At 32.1% G+C, this 21524-nt stretch overlaps 3 pseudogenes; all 3 read left to right on the forward strand.

The window, feature by feature from the left end:
- Positions 1-803: 803 nt before the first annotated feature.
- LOC125420138 (putative protein TIC 214 N-terminal part) lies at positions 804-1624 on the forward strand (annotated as a pseudogene).
- A 3733-nt stretch (positions 1625-5357) lies between these two features.
- On the forward strand, positions 5358-7895 carry LOC112492060 (protein TIC 214-like; annotated as a pseudogene).
- A 7852-nt stretch (positions 7896-15747) lies between these two features.
- LOC125420086 (NAD(P)H-quinone oxidoreductase subunit 1, chloroplastic-like) lies at positions 15748-18153 on the forward strand (annotated as a pseudogene).
- Positions 18154-21524: the final 3371 nt, after the last annotated feature.

The following is a 21524-nucleotide window of genomic DNA, read 5'->3' on the forward strand; positions in this document are numbered from 1 at the left end:
AAGCCCAAATCGGCATATTTTTTTGTTTTATGCCTCGTTATTCTTCCTCGGCCAATCTGGGGTAGAATAGCAAAGAAAGTACCAGTATTAGTAGCATAGTAAAAATATGTTCCTCTTTATTAATATGTTTGCTCACGGTAATTGTGGCCTTTCGGGCGAATCAATGACTGCATCTTTGATGCACTCGCTAGTACATCTGAGAATTCTTCATTGGATAGTTGTAAATAGCCCCAGACTATGGAACAAAGGATTATCTTGGACCTACGATGAGGTATTGACGGTGATTCTCAGATATCACAGAATAAAATGTGATACGTTGAGATAGAATGCAATAGAAACAAAGACACAGGGAACGAGTTACCTACTCTTAACAGTTAAGGCGAATCCTTTCATTCTGAATTCTTTAATTTGGAATGCATCAAATTTCCCTAAGTAGGATTCGCAGCCGACTGCTATACCACTGAGCTATTAAGGAACAACAGGAGATTAGATCTCATAGAGTTCAATTCTTGTTCTCAACCCATGACCAATATGAGCTCGAAGTTTCCTTTGTAACTCCTGGAACTTCTTCATAGTGGCTCCATTCCATGCTTCATTTCATAGGGAACCCAAAACTGGCTCTATTTCATTATATTCCATCATATCCCAATTCCATTCATTTAGTATCCTTTTGGTGTCATTAAGATAAGAGATGTTGTTTCTAGTCTATCTCTTTCTATTTCTATATATGTATATGGAAAGTTTAAACATCATCATATAATGATCCAGAAACTGTAATAGAAAAGAAAAAAGGGAGGTTTGTGATGATTTTTAAATCTTTTATACTAGGTAATCTTGTATCCTTATGCATGAAGATAATCAATTCGGCCGTTGTGGTCAGACTCTATTATGGATTTCTGACCACATTCTCCACAGGGCCCTCTTATCTCTTCCTTCTCCGAGCTCGCATTACGGAAGAAGGAGAACAAAGAACCGAGAAGAAAGTATCAGAAACAACCAGTTTTATTCTGGGACAGCTCATGATGTTCATATCAATCTATTATGTGCCTCTGCATCTAGAATCGGATAGACCTCATACAATAACTGTCCTAGCTCTACCATATCTTTTGTTTGATTTCTTATGGAACAACCACAAACACTTTTTTTATTATGGATCTACTAACAGAAATTCAATGCGTAATCATAGCATTCAATGTGTATTCCTGACTAATCTCATTTTTCAATTATTTGACCATTTCATTTTACCAAGTTCAACGTTAGTTAGATTGGTCAACATTTTTATGTTTCGATGCAACAACAAGATGTTATTTGTAACAAGTACTTTTGTTGGTTGGTTAATTGGTCACATTTTATTCATGAAATGGGTTGGATTGGTATTAGTCCAGATACAGCAAAATAATTCTATTAGATCTAATAAGTAGTTAGATCTAATAAGTACCTTGTGTCAAAATTGAGAAATTATATGGCTCGAATCTTTAGTATTCTCTTATTTATTACTTGTGTCTACTATTTATGCAGAATACCATCACCCATTGTTACTAAGAAACTGAAAGAAACCTCAAAAATGGAAGAAAAGGGGGAAAGTGAGGAAGAAACAGATGTAGAAATAGAAACAACTTCATAAACGAGGGGAGCTAAACAGGAACAAGAGAGATCCATCGAAGAAGATCCTTCTCCTTCCCTTTTTTTCGGAAGAAAAGGAGGATCTGGACAAAATAGATGAAATCGAAGAGATAGAGTGAATGGAAAGGACAAAAAACAAAGGATGAATTCCACTTTAAAGAGACACGCTATAAAAATGGACCCGTTTATGAAACTTATTATATGGATGTGGATGAAATTCAAGAAAATTTGAGGTTAGAAATATTTATAGAAAAAAAAAAAGATCTACTCTGGGTTGAGAAACCTCTTGTTAATATTCTTTTGGACTATAAACGATGGAATAAGCCATTCCAGTATTAAAAAACAATCAATTTGAAAATGCAGTAAGAAAATAAATGTCACAATATTTTTTTTATATATGTCAAAGTGATGGAAAAGAAAGAATATCTTTTCCATACTTGTCAGTTTGTCAACTTTTTTGGAAATGATACAAAGAAAAATGTCTCTGTTTACAACAGATAAACCCCCTTCTGCTGAATTATATAATAATTGGAGTTATAGCAATGAACGAAAAAGAAAATACTTAAAGAAAAAATTTATAAATAGAGTCAAAGCTCTAGATAAAACTTTAGATAGGATATTTTTTGTGATGTGATTCCACCCGAGCCTGCTCAACCGATAACCTGCTGGGGAGTTAACCCGACACGGATGAAGACCAGGCCAATCACAAGAGCTCAAATTAAGATATTTAAGGACAACCTGGGAGCATTTATACAAAGGTTAATCAATTCTCAACAGAGCTTGTCCATAGTTAAAAATACAAAGCCTATTCTAAGCACCCAAGTGGCAGAAGCCGATGCGGACCCGGGTAGCAGTTTTGGTGCAAATATGGACAACGGGCAGCATCAAATGGTTCCAAATACTTATGGATTCAATACATATGTCTAAGAGGATATGGACTCAATTCAAGACAGCTTCAAAGGGAGTCAAAAAGGGGTTGTACGGACAGCTTCAAATTTGGCCTGTTTTTTACTGTATTTTGTGGTGACTTTATTGTATTTTGCTGAGTTGGCTTTTTCTTCCTCTTCCAAGCATGGGCAACGTGTGGGACTTCATATTCAGCTTATCTGGTATCCTAAAAAGCATATTGAAGCTGATTTGGAGTTCAAATTGGTCAAAGATTGGCCAAAGTCAACTTAGTCAAAAAGCTAGTATTTTAGTTTCCTAATTTGTTTTTACTTTTTGTTTTAGGAAACTTCCATTACTTTTTAGTTTTTATTTATTTATTTTCTGGAAAAATAAATTTAGAAAAGTTATTAATTTATTATTTCCATTGTAAATTAATTAATTCCTAATTCAAAATAAAGGAATTAATTAATCAAATTCAGTTTAGGAAACTTAGTTTAGGAAGTATTAGAATTCGGCCAAGTTTCTTAATTCCTATAGGTGGCCGGTTTTACCTTTTGTTTTTAGGGTTTTATTTTGTTTCTTTTAGCCTATATAAGGGCTTGTTTTTTAGGAAGAACATAACTTTGATAATATACAGAATTTATTTTATGGGATTGAATCTCTCTTTGTTCTTTTGAACTCCTAAAACACCATTAGTGAATGGTTGTTTTAGTTTGACTTATCAATAGGGCATCCATAACCTATTGTGGCATCTTCACTATACACCAAGGTTTCTAATCACAGGTTGGTTAAGGGTCAAGGTGGCCATTAGAACTTGAACATAATTAGACCAGGACTAATATAATACGGGTTTAGGAGCAGGTCGTCCTAGGTTCGTATCATTTTGTTGGGGATATACTCGAAAAAGAGACTAGGTTTTGTAATGATAATCCTCAAAACAAATACTTACCTAAAATATATGATCCTTTCTTGAATGGCTCCTATCGAGGATGAGTCACAATTTTGTTTTCAACTACAATCCTAAATGAAACTTCCAGAAAAAATAATATTAACATAGAGGGTTTTTGGATAAATAAGATTCATAGTATCCTTCTTATTTTTAATTACCTAAAATTTGAACAGATAAAAAATCCATTTGATAAAAAACCATTAACAACAAAAATTTTATATTTATTGAACTTAATCAATGATCTTACTGAAAAACCACCATCAAGTTTAAATTTTAAAGAGCTTTCTTTACTTCTAGAAGAAGAACAAATAAAAATTGATTCAGAAGATAACAAAAAAAATTATAAATTTCTATTTGATGCAGTTATAAGAGACCCTAACGATAAAAAAAATTAGAAAAAAACCTATCAAACTAAAAGAAATCAGTAAAAAAGTTCCTCGATGGTTGTACAAATTAATTAAAGATTTGGAACAACAGGAGGGAGAAAGTGCAGAGGGGTGGCGATGGAGTATGAGATTCTTCACGAAAATCCAAACGTGTAGTGATTTTTATTGATAACCTACAAATTACTGATACTAATACCAAAGATACTAATAATCCTGATGAAATAGAGGAAGTTGCTTTTATACGTTATTCACCACAACCGGATTTTTGTCGAGACATAATAAAAGGTTCTATGCACGTTCAAAGTCATAGAACAGTTATTTGGAAACTCTTTCAATGAAATGTACATTCACCACTTTTTTTAGATAGAATCAAAAAATACGCTTTTTTTTATTTCTTTTGATATCTCTGAGCCGATGAAAATGTTTTTTAAAAATTGGATGTGGAAAAACATAGAATTAACAATTTCATATTATATAGAAAAAAAAGCCAAAAGGCACTAAGAAAAACAAAGAAAAAGACAAAATAGAAGGAGACAAAAGACGCGAAAAAGCACTACAGTAATAGCAGAAGCATGGGATAATATTATATGTGCTCAAATACTAAGAGGTCTTGTGTTAGTAACCCATTCAACTTTTAGAAAAAATATTCTATTACCCTTCTTAATAATAGTTAAAAATATTATACGTATACTACTGTTTCAATTTCCATAATGGTCTGAGGATTTAAAGGATTGGAATAGAAAAATGCACATTAAGTGTACTTAAAATGGCGTCCAATTATCAGCAACAGAATTTCCAAAAAACTGGCTAACAAACGGTATTCAAATAAAGATCCTATTTCCTTTTCATCTGAAACCTTGGCACAAATCTAAGCTACAAAAAACTTATAACGATCCAATGAAAAAGAAAGGACAAAAAAATGATTTTTGTTTTTTAACAGTTTGGGGAATGGAAACTGAACTCCCTTTTGGCTCTCTCTAAACTCACCTTTTAGTTTTTGAACCTATTTTTAAATAACTCAACAGAAAAACTAGAAAATGGAAAAAGCAGCATTTTCTGGTAATAAGAATTTGACAAGAAAAAACAAAAAATTTTCTAATGTTTCAAAAGACATAAAAAACCAGTTTAGTAAAACCATTTTATTTCTAAAAGAAATAGTAAAAGAACTCAAGAAAAATAAACCCAATTTTATTATTTGCCTTGAGAGAACTAGCAATATATCAATTAAGTGAAACTAAAAAAGAAAAAGATTCAATAAGAAATAATCAGCTAATTCATGAATTTTTCAGTAAAATTTGCTTGACTCAATTGAAGTCATTAAAGAATTTTTGTATAGATAGTACACCTCCTGTCCAGGCAAGGTGGCTGACCTTGTGTGCCGAAACGAATCTGGCATCTATGGAACCCACGTGCGAACCTTCGGAGCTCGAAGTGAAATGATAACATCAGGAACTTTGAGTTAAAATTCGACCTACTGATTGCACAAATTATTCATTAACAAAAAAAAAATACAAAATTTGACTGATAGAACAAATACACTCATAAATCAAATAGAAAAAATAAAAAAAGAGAGCAAAAAATAATTTATAATACAAAATATAAGTTCTAACAAAAACAAAATGAGTTATGATGATAAAAGATTAGAATCGCCAAAATATATTGGGCAGGTATTAAAAAGAAGAAATGCTCGACTAATTCGTAAATCACATTATTTTATACATTTTTTTATTTATTGAAAAGATATACATAGAAATCTTTTTAGGTACCATTGATATTCGGAATATCAATGCACAATTTTTTCAGGAATCAACCAAAAAAAAATTCTTAATAAATATATTTACAATGATAAAGATATTTCTAATTCTAATAATGAAACAAATCAAAAAATAATTTATAGAAAAAATAAAAGTCTAATTCACTTTATTTCGACTATAAAAAAGTCCCTTTCTACTATTAGTAATAAAAGCGCATAGACTTTTTTTTTACTTATCTTACGTGTCACAAGCATATGTAATTTACAAATTATCACAACCCTCAACCCTTAACTTATACTTATATAAGTTAAGATCCATTTTTCAATATAATGGAAAATCTTTTTTTCTTAAGAATTAAATAAAGAATTATTTTGGTGGAACACAGAAACTATTTCATTCCTAATTAAGACATAATTCTCTTCGAAATTTGGGAATAAATCAATGGAAAAATTGGTCAAAAGGTCATGATCTATATAATTTATCTTCGATTACATGGTCTAGCTTAGTACCACAAAAGTGGCAAAATAGAGTCAATCAACATTCTATAGCTCAAACTAACCATTTAAAGAAATGCGATTCATATGAAAATGAAAGAAACTGATTAATTCACTACGAAAAATAAAAGACTTTTGAAGCCGCCTCATTACAAAAGGAAACAGAGAATTTTAAAAAACACTATAGATATGATCTTTTAGCATATAAATTTATGTCATCTAAATCTATTAATTGTGAAGATTAGAAGAACTCATCTATTTATGGATTACCATTACAAGTAAATAATAACCAAATTTTTCTTTTTATAATTACAGTACACATAAACATAAATATTTTAATGTGTTAGGAGATGTACCTATCAATAATTATCTAATCGAAGATGATATTATAGATATGGAGAAATATTCGGATAGAAAATATTTTGATTGGATAATTCTTAATTTTTGTCTTAAAAAGAAAAACTCGATATTGATGCCTGGATCAATATTGATACTGACACCACAAGTAATAAATATAGTAAGACTCGGGGGGATAATTATCAACTACTTGATAAATTTGATACGCAAGGTCTTTTTTATCTCACGATTCCTTAAAATCAAGAAATCAACCTATCCAATACCAAAAAAAAAAAAAAAAAAAAAAAAAAAAACTTTTTGATTGGATGGGAAAGAATGAAGAAATACAAAGTTGTCCAGTATCAAATCTGGATCGTTGGTTTTTCCCAAAATTTTTGATACTTTATAACTTGTATAAGATTAAACCATGAGCCATTCCAATCAAATTAATTCTTTTTAGTTTGAATACAAATGAAAATGCTAGTGAAAATAAAAGCATCACTGAAAAGAAAAAAAGAAATATACTAATATTTTCGAACGAAAAAAAATCTCTTGAATCAAAAAATCGAAATCAAGGAAAAAAAGAATCCTCAAGCCAAGCAGATTTTGAATCATCTCTCCAAAAGCAAGACAAAGATATTGAAGAAGATTTTGTGGGATCAAACATGAAAAAAGATAGAAATAAAAAACAGTACAAGAACAATATGGAAGCGGGGTTTAATTTCTTCCTAAAAAGGTATTTGCATTTTCAATTGAGATGGGATGGTGTTTTTAAATAAAAAAAACAATCGATAACATCAAAGTATATTGCCTCCTACTGAGACTGATAAATCCAAGAGAAATTTTTATATCCTCTATTCAAAGGGGCGAATTGAGCCTAGATATTCTACTGATTCAGGAAGATTTAACTCTTATAGAATTGATGAAAAAGGGAATAGTAATTATATACCCAATCCATCTGTCTATAAAAAATGAAAGACAATTTATTATATATCAAGCCGTAGGTATTTCATTGGTTCATAAAAGTAAGCATGAAATAAATCAATACTACTTAACAAAAAACACTGTTGATAACAAGAATTCTGGTGAATTCATTGCAAAATATCAAAAAATGACTGGAAATAAAGACAACAATCATTATGATTTGTTTGTCCCTGAAGACATTTTATCCCCTAGACTTCGTAGAGAATTGAGAATTCTAATTTGTTTTAATTCTAGGAATAAAAATGGTATGCCTCGAAATGCAGCATTTTGCAATGGTAAGAAGGAAAACAATCAAGTCTTGGATAAAAGCAAAAGATATACGACTAAACTAATTAAATTAAAATTCTTTCTTTGGCCTAATTATCGATTTGAAGATTTAGCTTGTATGAATCGATATTGGCTTGATACCCATAATGGCAGCCATTTCAGTTTGGTAAGGATACATAGATATCCACGATTCAAATTCGTTAGTCAATGGTAGATTTGTTTTTCCTATATTCTCTGTAGTATAATCTATGAAAATAAAGAAATGCACACATGTATTGGCTTACATTTCATTCTGATACATGATTCATTGACATATCAATTAGATCTATAAATGATCACCAAAATCTTCTTTTTTTCATTTTAAGTCTAAATTTTTATCTTTTGTGAGTGCCTACAAGAAGATTTTGGTATACCTATTCAAATACAATTTTATTTGATAAAATTTGGAATTATTAACCAAATTAAGATTATTGTATTGTGTAAACTAAATGAAAATGAATGGCATCATTATTATTGATCAATAAAACCACCTAACACTAAAAAAAGGATAGGAACAAAGTGGGGGGCAGATTTCATTTTATGGTAAAAAATTCATTCATCTCGGTTATTTCGCAAGAAGAAAAAGTAGGATCTGTTGAATTTCAAATATTTAGCCTCACCAATAGGAGACAAAAACTTTCTTCACATTTGGAATTGCACAAAAAACTATTTATCTCAGAGATGATGTGATTCCGCCCGAACATACACAACCGACAACCCACTGGGTTGCTGACCCGATACGGAAGAAGACCGGGCCGATCACTACGGCTCAAACTAAGAATTTTAGGGACAATATTGCTGCTTTTATCCAGGGAATAATTCATACTCAAAAGGGCTTGTCCATATCCGAAGAGCCAAGACCTATCCTAAGCATACAAGTGATGGAGGCTGATATGGACTCGGGTAGTGGTTTTGGTGCACAAATGGAGATCGGGCAGCATAAAATGGTTCCAAAACTTTATGGATTCAATTAATAAGTCTTCTAAGTCATGAAATAAAGTTAAGGCAGCTTCAAAGGCAAACAAACAGGTGGTGTGCGCATGGGTCCAAGATTTGCCGGGTTTTGCTGTATTTTGTGCTGACTTTGCTGTATTGTGCTGAGTTGGCTTTTTCTCTTTCTTACAAGCAAGGGCAACGTGTGGGACTTCATATTCAGCTTATTTGGCATCCTACAAAGCATACTGAAGCTGATTTGGAGTTCAAATTGGTCAAAGATTGGTCAAAGTCAACTTAGTCAAAAAAAGCTAGTATTTTAGTTTCCTAATTTGTTTTTACTTTTTGTTTTAGGAAACTTCCATTACTTTTTAGTTTTTATTTATTTATTTTCTGGAAAAATAAGTTTAGGAAAGTTATTAATTTATTATTTCCATTTTAAATTAATTAATTCCTAATTCAAAATAAAGGAATTAATTAATCAAATTTAGTTTAGGAAACTTAGTTTAGGAAGTATTAGAATTCGGCCAAGTTTCTTAATTCCTATAGGTGCCGGTTTTGAATTTATTTTTTTAGGTTTTTTGGTTTGTAATATTAGCCTATTTAAGGGCTTATTTATTAATGAGAAGGAAGCTTGAATTTTATACAGAAAATTATTTGTGAGATTGAATTCTCTTTGTTCTTTTGAACACCTAAAACACCATTAATGAATGAGTGTTTTAGTTTGACTTATCAATAGGCCTTCCATCACCTATTGTGGCGTCTTCACTATATACCAAGGTTGCTAATCACAGGTTGGTTAGGGGTCAAGGTGACCATTAGAACTTGAACATAATTAGATCCAGGGTAATATAATACGGGTTTAGGAGTAGGTCGTCCTAGGTTCGTATCATTTGGAATCAGAGCAAATTTTGTTTAGGTTTGATCTATCTTTATTTGATTTATTTGTTTTTATGTTATTCTGCAATTTTAGCATCAAGTTAAGGTTGTTTCTATCATTATACACGTTTTGCATCATTGTTCTTGTTAAAAAAAAAAAAAAATTCGTTCTTAGCTGAATTAGGATTTCCTAGTTTTATCGTATTTTTGTTTCCTAATTTGTTGGTCGTTTTTCATCATTGTTCTTGTTAATTTGGTTTTTTTTTTATTTTCTGTTTTAGTCTTCAATATTTGCATTCATATATTCAAGAAAAAGAAAAAAAAAGAAAAAGAAATTCAAACAGATGTATGAAAAAAAAAAAAAAACAGCACTTTTGTATTTTGTTGGAGGTTAGAGGTTTGGTTATTATTTGGTGTTGGAATTGCAATTTTGGTGTTGATTCTTGCTACTGCAGTTGTTTTATGTACTGTGAGTGGAGGAAAAAAAAAAAAAAGAAAAAGAATAAGCCCCAAAAAAAAAGAATTTGGTTTGTTGAATTTGGTGTTGCTGGAAATTTCTTTGAGCTGCTGCATTATTGAGTATTTGATACATATTTGGAGCTGCTGGAGAATTATTTTTGCTGCTGTATATTTGGATTTTTGGTGTTTAAATTATTTGGATTAAAATTAGATAAAGGAATTGATACAAAACTTGAATTACAAGAACAACAACCAACACTATTCTATATTTTTGTTCAATTTGATTCTTGTTTGAGTTTGAAATTCCTTTTCCTAAATTTTGTTCCTGAATTCTTAATCTCTTACCACCTTTTCTATTTCTTAAAAATTCCAAAGATTTCTCCTTAATTTGCTTTATTTTGCCTAGAAAAGCCGAAAACTAGGTTTTGTTGAATTCTTTCGGTATTGCCTACTTTTTGCTACTATTTTGTTGATACGTTTAATTAAGATATACTGTGATCTAATTGATGTTTTTTGGGTGTTTTAATTAGAACTTTGAGATAATTTATTGAGAGGAAAAAGGCAAGAGAGTGTGAGCACAAAAGAGGGTTAAAAGCCAAAACTAGTGTGCAAACACGAGTGTCGAGTTCTTAATTAAGTGAAACATGTGAGGAAGTGACTTTTGGTGAGAATTTATTTTATGTTGCATTATTTATACTAACATGGCAGATTCAAGGGTGAGAAGAGGAGATCCACCTTTAAGAATTAATGAAGAAGAGTCCGTGAGATTCCATGGCGGCTCTCGAGCTACGGGAAGTGGAGAACAAACGGACATGAGGGCCATAATGGAGCAATTGCAGCGGATGAATGCTCAATTTGACCACATAAATCAAAGGATGGATAAAATAGAAACATCTCATGGTGGGACAAATTTGAGGCAACAATTCCATGGAGATCGAGGTCAAGGTCAAGGAGACCGTGGGCGACTAAGAGAGGAGTTTGAGGAGGAAAATTTCGGAGATGATTTTGAAGAAGGAATGGATGAAACATTTGCTGTCCAAGGGAGGCTAGGCCATAGGAGGCATAGGAGAGAGGATATTGATGATGATCTTGGCAACATCAAGATAAACATTCCACCATTTATGGGTAAAGGTGATCTGGAAGCTTACTTGGAGTGGGAGGAACGAATGGAGATGATCTTTGATTGCCACAACTATTTGGAAGCCAAGAAGGTGAAATTGGCAGCAATGGAATTTCGTCATTATGCACTCGAATGGTGGATTAATGAGAAAAACACCCGAAGAAGAGTTGGTGATGACTTGATCACTACATGGCGACAAATGAAAGGAGCCATGAGGAAGCGATTTGTACCATCACACTATCATAGGTTGCTGCATCAAAGGCTTCAATCTTTATCTCAATGAAGTAGGTCCATGGAGGATTATTACAAGGAGATTGAGATGCTTATGATGAGGCTAAGCATGAATGAGGATAGAGAAGCAACTATGGCAAGGTTCCTTGGTGGTTTGAATCGTGACATAGCCAATTAACTAGAATTGCAATAATATGTGGAATTGGTGGAAATGTTGCATGTGGCTATTAAGCTTAAGCATCAATTCAGGAGGAGGGGTGTCAACTCACGGTTTAGAGGTGTTTCCAACAGTGGAAGATCAATTCCAAGTGGCTGGAGAAGCAATCCTACCTATGAAAGCAAGTCAAAGTCGAAGGTGGGGGAAGAAAGCTCCAATCGGCCAAAGAAGGAGCATAAAACAGATCTGTCCAAGTCCATAAAAATGAGATAAAATCTGATCCTAAACCTTCAAGATCAAAAGACATAATTTGTTTTAAGTGCTAGGGATGAGGGCACATCGCTAGCCAATGCCCAAATAGAAGGATCATGGTGTTAAAAGTCAATGGTGAGCTAGAGTCGGAAAATGAAGAAAGTGAGAGTGAAACCGAGCATGAGGAGGAGGAAGAGCTTGAAGGTGAGGCTGAAACTTTGAATGCTTCCCTGCTAAATTAACCTTGGTTTCTAGGAGAGTGCTGGCTGCATACAAAGATGAGGATGAAATACAAAGAGAGAACATCTTCCACACCCGATGTGAAATTCAAGGTAAGATTTGTAGCATGATTATTGATAGTGGAAGTTGTACTAATGTAATTAATTACATTGTGGTTGATAAATTAGGCTTAAGAACTATTAAACATCCAGAACCATATAGATTACAATGGCTTAATGATAGTGGTGAGATGAAAGTAAACAAACAAGCCAAAGTAAAATTCAGCATTGATAAATATGTGGATGTTGTATTGTGTGATGTTTTTCCTATGCATGCGGGTCATCTTTTGTTGGGCAGTCCATGGCAATTTGATAAGGATGCCATGCATTATGGGAGAGAGAATTCCATTGTATTTAAAGTTAAAGGGAAAAAGCTTAAGCTGGAGCCATTAACTCCAAAGGAAGTATTTAGAGATCAACTTCAAATGCAACAAAGGAGGGAGGTTGAAAAGCTTAAGAGAATGCTAGTATGGCACCAACGGTTTCACCATCCATTCAAGAGGGACAAGGTGAGCTTGCTGTCCATGGTAAGTTCTCTAAACTTCAGATTGAGTGGAAAGAAAGAGAGAAAGCTGAGAGAGAGAAAGAGAGAGCAAAACCAAAGAGTGAGAGTGGAAAAAGTGATTCTGTGAGTGGGAAAGAAAAAGAAAGGAAAGAGAAGAAAAATAAATTTTTTTATCTTAGCTTTGGTGATGTTAGTAAAGTAATTATGAATAAGAAATCATTTCTGGTCATGAATTTTAAATATACTTATACAAAGATGTTTTTGTTGCATAGAACTTTCTCTACATTGTTGAGAGCTTTACTTAGTGGAAATTTGAAAATTTGGGAAATATTGTTTGCTAACTTTAAAAAGTGTAATTTTTACCATAATGAGCATGTATTTCTAGATTTTTTTGTAATAGTGTTTGACCCAGGAGAATTGGTTTGGTTGCACTTCTGAAAGAAAAGGTTTCCTAAACAAAGAAAGTCAAAGCTCATGCCGCCTATGGATGGGCTTTTGCAAGTTTTGGAGCGGATTAATGAGAATACCTACAAACTTAATTTAATAGGTGAGTATAGTGTTAGTGCCACATTTAATGTTGCCATTTTATCTCCTTTTGCTGCAGGTGATGATCTAGATTTGAGGACAAATCCTTTTCAAGAGGAGGGGAATGATGTGATTCCGCCCGGACCTGCACAATCGACAACCCGCTGGGTTGCTGACCCGATACGGAAGAAAATCGGGCCGATCACTAAGGCTCAAACTAATAATTTTACGGAAAATATTGCTAATTTTATCAAGGGAATAATTCATACTCAAAAAGGCTTGTCCATATCCAAAGAGCCAAGACCTATCCTAAGCATACCAGTTATGGAGGCTGGTATGGACCCGGATAATGGTTTTGGTGCACAAATGGAGATCGGGCAGCATGAAATGGTTCCAAAACTTTATGGATTCAATTAATAAGTCTTATAAGTCATGAAATCAAGTCAATTCAGCTTCAAAGGCAAACAAACAGGTGGTGTGTGCATGGGTCCAATATTTGCTGGGTTTTGCTGTATTTTGTGCTGACTTTACTGTATTGTGTTGTGTTGGCTTTTTCTCTTTCTTACAAGCAACGGAAACATGTGGGACTTCATATTCAGCTTATTTGGCATCCTAAAAAGCATATTGAAGCTGATTTGGAGTACAAATTGGTCAAAGATTGGTCAAAGTCAACTTAGTCAAAAAAAACTAGTTTTTTGGTTTCCTAATTTGTTTTTACTTTTGTTTTAGGAAACTTCCATTACTTTTTAGTTTTATTTATTTATTTGTAGGACAAATAATTTTAGGAAAGTTATTAATTTATTATTTCCATTGTAAATTAATTAATTCCTAATTCAAAATAAAGGAATTAATTAATCAAATTTAGTTTAGGAAACTTAGTTTAGGAAGTATCAGAATTCGGCCAAGTTTCTTAATTCCTTTAGGTGGCCGGTTTTGAATTTATTTTTTTAGGGTTTTTACTTTGTAATATTAGCCTATTTAAGGGCTTATTTATTAATGAGAAGGAAGCTTGAATTTTATATAGAAAATTATTTGTGAGATTGAATTCTCTTTGTTCTTTTGAACACCTAAAACACCATTAGTGAATGAGTGTTTTAGTTTGACTTATCAATAGGACTTCCATCACCTATTTTGGCGTCTTCACTATATACCAAGGTTTCTAATCACAGGTTGGTTAGGGGTCAAGGTAACCATTAGAACTTGAACATAATTAGATCCGGGCTAATATAATACGGGTTTAGGAGCAGGTCGTTCTAGGTTCATATCAAGAGAGGCCTATGTCGAATTTTGGGCAAACACCAGCAGCTGCTATCTTATTTGTCAAAGAAAAATAGAATATGTTATAAAGAATTAATTAATCAGTTGGATATTTGGGAATAAAAAACTTGCTAATTTGAAAAGCAGTTTATTTTGAATTATTTGATTTATTAGTTCTTGAATTTTAATTTGAATGAACTTATTTTAGTTTTCAGCAATTCATGAATGACTGAATCGAGGAAAAACCTATGAATATACCAGCTACAAGAAACAGCCTCATGGTAGTAAATATGGGTCCCCACCACCCATCAATTCATGGTGTCTTTCGACTCATCGTTACTCTAGATGGTGAAGATGTTATTGACTGTGAACCAATATAGGGCTATTTACACCGAAGGAGGCAAAAAATTGCAAAAAACCAAAAAAATATACAATATCTGCCTTATGTAACGCATTGGGATTATTTAGCTACTATGTTCACAGAAGCAATAACCGTAAATGGCCCGGAGCAATTGGGAAATATTTAAGTGCCTAAAAGAGCCAGCTATATCAAAGTAATTATGTTGGAGTTGAGTCATATAGCTTCTCATCTGCTATGGCTCAGCCCTTTTATGACAGATATTGCTGCATAGATGACTTTCTTCTATACTTTCTAAGAAATAGATTTAATATATGATCTATTCGAAGCTGCCATTGGTATGAGAATGATGCATAATTATTTTTGTATCGGAGGAGTAGCTGCTAATCTACCTCATGGCTGCATAGGTAAATGTTTGGATTTTTGCAATTATTTTTTAACAAGAATCCCTGAATATCAAAAACTTATTACATGAAATCCTATTTTTTTAGAACAAGTTGAAGGAGTAGGCATTATTGGTATAAAGGAAGTAATAAATTGAAGTTTATCAGGACCAATGCTACGGGCTTCTAAAATACAATGGGATCTTCGTAAAGTTGATCATTATGAGTGTTTTGACGAATTTGATTGGGAAGTCCAATGGCAAAAAGAAGGAGATTCGTTAGCTCGTTATCTAGTGTGAATTGGTGAAATGACAAAATCCATAAAAATTATTCAACAGGCTTTGGAAGGAATTCCGGGAGGGCCATATGAGAATTTAGAAATCCAATACTTTGATAGAGAAAAGAATCCCAAATGGAATGATTTTGAATATCGATTTATTAGTAAGAAACCTTCTCATACATTTGAATTACCAAAACAAGAACTCTATATTAGAGTTGAAGCCCCAAAATGAGAATTAGGAATTTTTTTGATAGGGGATCAGGGTGGTTTTCCTTGGAGATGGAAAATTCGCCCACCAGGTTTTATCATTTTGCAAATTCTTCCCCAATTAGTTAAAAGGATGAAATTGCTTGATATTATAATGATACTAGGTAGCATAGATATCATTATGGAAGAGGTTGATCATTGAAATGATAATTGATATGACAGAAGTACAATATATCAATTCTTTTTCTAAATTGGAGTTTTTAAAAGAGGTCTACAGAATTATATGGGCCCTTATTCCTATTTTTACTCTTTTATTGGGAATCACAATATGCATACTAATAATTGTATGGTTAAAAACAGAAATATCCACAAGACTAGAGCAACGTATAATACGCCAACCCTTTAGGAGTTCTTCAAGCTCTAGCAGATGGGATAAAACTTCTTTTTAAAGAAAATCTTCTTCCATCGAAAGGAGATACTTGTTTATTCAATACCAGACCATCCATAGCAGTCATATCAATTTTAGTATGCCATTTAGTAGTTCCTTTTGGTTATCACCTTGTTTTATCGGATCTCAATATCGGTGTTTTTTTTTATGGATTGCCATTTCTGGTATTGCTCCCATTGGACTTCTTATGTAAGGATACGGGTCAAATAATAAATAGTCCTTTTTATGCGGTCTACAAGCTACTGCTTAATCAATTAGTTATGAAATACCATTAACTTTATGTGTGTTATCAATATCTCTATGTGTGATTTGTTGAGACAGAAATTTTTCTCTATTCCTTCCTCTCTATTCTTTTATTTCTAGGAAAGGGGTAGAATGAATTGAGTAGATATCTTCATTTTTTTTATTCATTAGTCAGATTGATGAACTAAATCAGATAGTTGGATGAGTGAAAGAGAACAGCTTCTATATAAATTCATAGTAAAGATATTGAGTCTCATTTTGTATGTATAAAAGTTAGAGAGTTGAGCAGAAATAAACAGAAGCAGAAGATAGCATTTACCCTAAGATTGGTTGATTAGTCATCCTGACTTGAAGCTGGCTCAAAAGATCAACTGTGTTGAGTTTCACTATCGTTTGTATGTATTTTCATACATGTATTACCATAAAAGAAAGACGATTGAACAAAAACAAGTGGATAGGTAGAACACCAAGATACACAAAGGATTAGTAATGTAGATCATGTAAATTATCCAAAAGTAGACATTTCTACATAATATACAACAATTGGGGCTTTAAATTTGTAGAAGTTATAAGGCAGTACTCCCCACGATTCCGATCTAGGGTATGCTCCTATCCACCAATTTAATAAATGACTATTGGGAAAAAAATTAATCCTTTTTTTTGATTTTGTAAGGCCCCTTTTTCCAGAAACATAAAGAAGAATAGGATTGAAAAAAAAGAAAGGAATACAAAAGAATAAACAAGATATTTTTTATTCTTTTTTTCTTATATCCACATTTATATCAATACAATTCATGTCATAATTCGTGAATTAATGTAATATATAATTCTTTTTCATAAGTGAAAATGATGGGTTATCAATTTTTTTTACAAGGAGTATTTTATTGAAGAATCAAGTTATTACTCAATAAAGAAAAGTTTAAATGATTATGGAAATTTTTAAAAAAAGGATGAGATCAATTCAGAAGTATTTTTTTATTTATTATTAATTCAATTTATTAATTTATTAAATTAATAATAAATTGAATTCTTTATTATTAATTATTAACTTTAATCTTAATTAGTAATATTAATTATATTAATTATTTTTTTTATTAAAATTTATTAAAACATAACAGACAGAATTCAATTGGTCTAATTTTGCATTTTACGATAGATTTGAATCTTATCTATCGTATAACCAAGCATCGCAAGATAAAAGGACCTGGTCCTTAGATTTTTTATGGCCCTTCAGGAGCCGTATGAGGTGAATCACATGTACGGTTTTGGAATAGCAATGGAAATAGTGATGGTACCACTGACAATGATTATCTAATAGTTTAAGTACAGTTGATATAGTTGAGGCGCAATCAAAATATGGTTTTTGGGGATGGAATTTGTGGCGTCAACCTATAGGGTTTATCATTTTTTTAATTTCTTCCCTAGCAGAATGTGAGATATTGCCTTTTGAATTACCAGAAGTGGAAGAAGAATTAGCAACAGGTTATCAAACCGAATATTCAGGGATAAAATTTGGTTTATTTTATGCTGCTTCCTATCTAATTCTATTAGTTCTGTCATTTTTTATAACAGTTCTTTACTTGGGCAGTTAGAATATCTCTATTCTGTATATATTTGTTTCGGAGCTTTTTGAAACAAATCAACAATATGAGGTTTTTGGGGCAACAATTGGTATCTTTATTACATTAGCTAAAACTTATTTGTTTTTGTTCATTCCTATCGCAACAAGATGGACTTTACCTAGGCTAAGAATGGACCAACTGTTGAATCTTGGATGGAAATTTCTTTTACCTATTTCTCTCGGTAATCTATTATTAACAACTTCTTTCCAACTCTTTTCACTATAAAGGAATATGATATTCTATATTCACAACTTGGCTTAAACAAGAGAAATAAACAAACATCAAATTATTCCTATATATTCTCGATATATTCCCTATGGTAACTGGGTTCATGAATTATGGTCAACAAACAGTACGAGCTATAAGCTGCATTGGTCAAAGTTTCATGATTACCTTATCCCACGCAAATCATTTACCTATAACTATTCAATATCCTTATGAAAAATTAATCACCGTGAAGCGTTTCTGCGGTCGAATCCATTTTGAGTTTGATAAATGTATTGCTTGTGAAGTATGTGTTCGTGTGTGTCCTATAGATATACCCGTTGTTGATTGCAAATTGGAAACTGATATTTGCAAGAAATGGTTGCCTAATTACAGTATTGATTTCAAAATCAATATATTTTATGGTAACTGCATTGAGTATTATCTAACAAATTGTTTATCAATGACTGAAGAATATGAACTTTCTACTTATGATCATCATGAATTGAATTATAATCAAATTGCTTTGGGTTGTTTACTAATATCAGTAATTGACAATTATCAATTCGACCAATTTTGAGTTCGCCTCAAATAAAAAATAAGTAACTCCTCTGATTCAAAATTTTTTATCAAATTACTAAGTACTCATTTTGTTTGGTCACACCCTACAAATCCCAACTATTCACTAGTTGGTAATAATCACATCTTAATTTGGATTGAAAATCGAGTAATTAATGTCTATATAATTATTTCGAAATATAGTTTCAGATTTGAACTACTTTTTCTTTCAGATAAAGAATGAAATTAGTCCAATATCTGTACCCACATTAATTCACATCCCCGAGGATTTCATTCAATTAGGAATTGATTATAAATCATAAAAAAAAAATTTCTGGTTAGGTCTCCATAAGGTCATGAAAACAATTTCGATTTTTTATCTCTTTTTCTACATATAATGGATTTGCCTGGACCAATACATGATTTTCTTTTAGTCTTTCTGGGATTAGGTCTTATATTAGGAGGTATAGTAGTAGTATTATTTACCAACCCAATTTATTCTGCTTTTTCATTGGGATTCATTCTTGTTTGTATATCCTTATTCTATATTCTATTAAACTCTTATTTTGTAGCTGCGGCATAACTCCTTATTTACATGGGAGCTATAAATGTTTTAATCATATTTGCTCTTATGGTCATGAATGGTTCAGAATATTACAAAGATTTTAATCTTTGGACCGCTGGGGACGGGGTTACTTTGCTGGTTCGTACAAGTATTTTGGTTTTACTAATGAGTACTATTACGGATACGTCATGGCATGGGATTATTTGGACTACAAGATCAAACCAGATTATAAAGCAAGATTTGATAAGTAATAGTTAACAAATTGGACTTCATTTATCAATAGATTTTTTTTCTTCCCTTTGAATTCATTCAGTAATTCTTTTAGCCGCTTTGATAAGTTCAATCACTGTGGCGAGCCAATAATAAATCGTAAATCTATAGAATTAGCAACAGCAATCCAAATACAACTTCAGTTTATGTTATCACATCTATTTCTCTTCAATTCTAATTAAAGATTGTTTATGTTGAAAATAGAAATTCTTTTGTTATATCTATTACAAATCTATTTAGTTTTTTCATACCTTTTACATTCTAGTCAATTTATATTGAAATAAATCAAAATTTAATTGATAAGGAGTTGGTCAATGATGCTCGAACATGTACTTGTTTTGAGTGCCTACTTATTTTCTATTGACATCTATGGATTGATCACAAGCCGCAATATGGTTAGAGCCCTTATGTGTCTTGAACTTATACTGAATGCGGTTAATATAAATTTTGTAACATTTTCTAATTTTTTTTATTGTCGCCAATTAAAAGGCAATATTATTTCAATTTTTGTTATAGCTATTGTCATCGCTGAAGCAGCTATTGGATCGGCTATTGTGTCGTCAATTTATCGTAACAGAAAATCAACTCGTATTAATCAATCGAATTTGTTGTAAGTAGTATTAATCATAGAAATTAGAATATTCACAAATTCGAATTAGCATGTATTATACATAATGTATGATCATGTTTGCGAAAAATTAAGAAATCAAAGTATCTTGGCTCCTTTACATGAGTCGATCTAGAAGTAAAATGATTAAAAAAATTATGGTAAATCATTGATTCATCTGGTGTCTAAATATATGATTTATTTATAAATTTACTAGATTGAAAATTTAGAATGTTCAAAAAATTTATAGATCCAATGTCACATTCAGTAAAGATTTATGATACGTGTTTAGGATGTACTCAATGTGTTCGAGCCTACCCCACAGATATATTAGAAATGATACCTTGGGACGAGTGTAAGGCTATGTAAATCACTTATGCTCCTAGAACAGAGGACTGTGTCGGTTGTAAAGGATGTGAATCTACCTGTCCAATGGATTTCTTGAGTGTTTAAGTTTATTTAAAGCATGAAACAACTCGAAGTATGGTGCTAGATTATTGATATGTTTCAGAAAACTTTACTTGAATATATTTAATGTTTTTTTACCAACAAAAACCCGCGCTCAAAAAAATATATTTTATTTTATATGTTTTGGCACGAGTTTTTCTGGTCGAAGTGTATCTTGTTTTTACCACGAATGATTTTCCTTGGTTAATGATAGTTATAGTTTTGCCAATGTCTATGGGTTCTTTAATTTTCTTTCTCCCTCATAGAGGGAATAAGGTAATTAGGTGGTATACTATTTGTATATGCATAACAGAACTCCTTCTAATAACCTATACATTTGGGTATCATTTCCAATTGGACGATCCATTAATCCAACTTACAGAGAATTGTAAATGGATCCATTTTTTTTATTTTTACTGGAGATTGGGAATAGATGGAATTTCTGTAAGACCTATTTTGTTGACAGGATTTAACACTACTTTAGCTACTCTAGCAGCCCAACCGGTTCTTCCATGTTGTACCGGGTTCTTGGCTCTTGAAATTGCTGAAGTGTTGTCACATTTGATGATGGTTGGACTTTCTTGAGGATGACCAAGATCTCCCATCAACTTCATTAACCAAATACATTGGTTTGTACAAGATGAGCAAGCAATGTATTCGGCTTCCGCTGTACTTTGAGCCATTGTGTTTTGCTTTTATGCATTCCATGAGAAAGGACCACTCCTAAGTGAAAAAAAGTAGCCTGAAGTACTCCTCATGTTATTAATGCAGCGTGCCTAATCACTATCTGAATAGCCAACAAGCTTCAACTCATCCTTTGCTTCATACCAAACTCCATAATCACTAGTGCCCTTAAGATACCTAAGAACTCTTTTGGCACCTTTAAGATGAGTTTGGGTGGGTGTTTGCATGTATCTTGAAAGCACACACACGGCATACATAATATCCGATCTAGATGAGCACATATAAAGCAAACTACCAATTAAGGATCAATAAAGAGTAGGATTTACCTTTGG

The sequence above is a fragment of the Ziziphus jujuba genome, chromosome 5 (genome assembly GCF_031755915.1).
Source record: "Ziziphus jujuba cultivar Dongzao chromosome 5, ASM3175591v1".
Lineage (NCBI taxonomy): Eukaryota > Viridiplantae > Streptophyta > Magnoliopsida > Rosales > Rhamnaceae > Ziziphus > Ziziphus jujuba.